Source organism: Cyprinodon variegatus, unplaced genomic scaffold (genome assembly GCF_000732505.1).
Source record: "Cyprinodon variegatus isolate N-32 unplaced genomic scaffold, C_variegatus-1.0 Scaffold1140, whole genome shotgun sequence".
In the NCBI taxonomy this organism is placed as follows: Eukaryota; Metazoa; Chordata; class Actinopteri; order Cyprinodontiformes; family Cyprinodontidae; genus Cyprinodon; species Cyprinodon variegatus.
The window spans coordinates 156,602-159,104 of record NW_015151593.1 but is presented as its reverse complement, the minus strand read 5'-3'; the positions used below and the strand labels follow the sequence as shown (position 1 = coordinate 159,104).

Below are 2,503 nucleotides of genomic sequence, written 5' to 3'. Positions count from 1 at the left end.
TCCGTAATCCAACTGTTACTGGTCATATTTTTCTATGTGTATAATAGAAATGTGACTAGTCAACCTACCTATTTTACGTTGAAACTGAACCTCATTATTTTTTGGAAGTATCTAAAACTGCATTTTGGATCGGCATCATTTAAACTGAGATATCTGCAATCCCAATTTAACTACCCATAAAATAAATAGCTGATATCTGTAATTATATTTCTACTAGCAGAAATGTATTTTTACCATAAAAAGTTTGATTTCTGGATATCTGGCATGTTATATTAATTGTTCATATCTGAATTTGTCATTTTGAGTAGATCTCCGTAATTAATTATCAGATCTCTTGTAGAATTCATCCTCGTCAGAATTCAGTTTAGGAATAGGAAGGATGTTATTTCAGATATCTGGAGATAAAAGCCCAACACATGAATAAGAGATGTGACGTCATTTGTACAAGTAAAAGTACACTTCAGATATGTGAAATTTTTATTTTAGATAGGAAGAATGTTATTTTAGATATGTAAAATTTTCATTTTGACTAGGAAGAAATGCATTTTATAATCTGAAATATAGAATCAGTCAAGCTAATAAATGCATAAACGGCCTGCCATACCGGGACAGGGGGAGGAACATAGAAAGGGTGAGGAAGGAATATAAACATGGGGAGGGAGAGGCAGGGGAGGGACCTAGAAAGGGGGAGGGAGGCAGTGGGAGTAGATGAGGGGCAGTGGGAGAGTCGTGGACAGACTTGTTTTCTCCTCCTGCAGCAGGAGCAGTTCCTCCTGCAGCTCTGCTGGGACCTGGACCTCCTTTCCCCTCTGGTAGGTTGCTTTCCTCTGCTTTTGCTCCTTCATGTTTCTCCAGCTGAAGAAAGAAACTGTTGTTTACCTCCAGTTTCAGCGGAGCAGCCTAGGAATGTGTTTTCTGTTTGTGAGGTAATCAGAGGGGCCCCTGCTCTGTGGCCCCTGGTTGTTTGGCTCCAGTTCAGGGAAAGTGAAACAGTCTGTCTGTGTGAAGAAAGCCGCCGTGTTTTAAAAGCGCCTCAGCTCACATTACGGCCTTAAAATCCGCCTTTAGGGAGAAAGCGATGAGTTATTATGATGTGGAAACTATAGGAAGCCCTGATCCGCACCTGGACCTGCTTACATTCACCTCTGAGGGTCGGTCTGTCAGAATAGCCTCGATCACAAAGAGATACAATTTAACTTTGAATCAGTTTTTCTTTAGAATAACTTCCCTTCTCTGTTTAAATCCTTCTTTTAATGTTAGATGATCATTTATACAGATTAGCTGACAGATTTATGAAACAGTCTTTGACATTTAGATGTCTAAAGTTGTGCAGTTAATATTTAATAATGGTGAAGGCTGTTAATTAATGACTGTATGAGATGAATCCAGGCAGCAGCAGGATGCCTCCATCTGTCCATCTGTGTGTCCCCTGGGAGCAGGGCCCCCATCTCACACCCAAGCTGACTGTTATATTTATCAGGCAGGGAAAAGCTCTGACCTTATTTAAGTATAACTACTTAGATTGTCCATTTTTATTTTTGTTGCATGTGTATTTTGTTACTTTTTTAAAAGTTTTTTTTTTTTCTGAAAGTAAAAGGGATTGCGAGGGTAAAGCAAAGAATCACAGGCATGGATTCAAACCTCAGACTGAGGCCTCAGAAAACGGGTGGCATGGACAGCAACCTAACACTCAGTTCAATTCAGTTTATTTCTAAAGCCCTAATTCTCCACACATGTGATCTCAAACACTTTAAGAGATAATTTAACCAGATCATCCAGTCAGATTGGTTCAATCTGCTCATTTTCCTTAGAAAAAGCCTCTTCAGCAGTTCTGATTATTAATTAGTGGGTAAACTTTGTGCATAGTGTTGATTTGGGGGTGAGGGGCATCAGGACCCTGGGCTCCACAGCTGACACCAGGCTCCTCCAGCTGGAGGGGAGGAAGGATGGGCAGCTTCAGTGTCTGCATGAATCCTACATTAACACCTGATCCCTTGGAGCAAAGTCATATTAGCGTTATTCTGTCTGTCCAGATCAGGAGAGGCCAGTTCACCGTAAAACATGTTCATGGGTTTGCATGTTTAAAAATCCTCTCTGCATAAATGCTTATTGACACAGTTAGACATAGATTGGCAGCATTGGGAGAATCTAAAGTTTACAACAGGTTGCAAAAATAAAACTTGACTTTAAACCTGCAGTAACAGTAATAACCTGTTTGGACTTCTTGCAACAGAGATTTCAAATATCATTTTCACAGAACGCTAACTAATGTAGTGAGAATAATTGGATAGCTAAAAGTCAAGTCAAAGTCAAAAAGCCTTTATTGTCATTATATTCTGCAACGGATACAATGAGATTTGGGACTTCCATATCAGCTACCGTGAAATAAAAATAAAAATAAAATTAAAAATATATAAATATATTAAAAGGAAAAGGAAATGTAAACAGTTAAAAAATATATAAATATATTAAAAGGAAAAGGAAATGTAAACAGTTAAAAAAT

General features: G+C 38.5%; 1 protein-coding gene across 1 annotated transcript in view; it reads left to right on the top strand.

The window, feature by feature from the left end:
- The first annotated feature begins 684 nt into the window (after positions 1–684).
- ankrd6 (ankyrin repeat domain 6) overlaps positions 685–2,503 on the top strand; it is a 51,342-nt gene continuing 49,523 nt past the window's right edge. The window contains exon 1 of the mRNA XM_015400734.1: positions 685–812. The gene's annotated coding sequence lies outside the window, so the exon portion shown is untranslated. The remainder of the gene's footprint in view (positions 813–2,503) is intronic.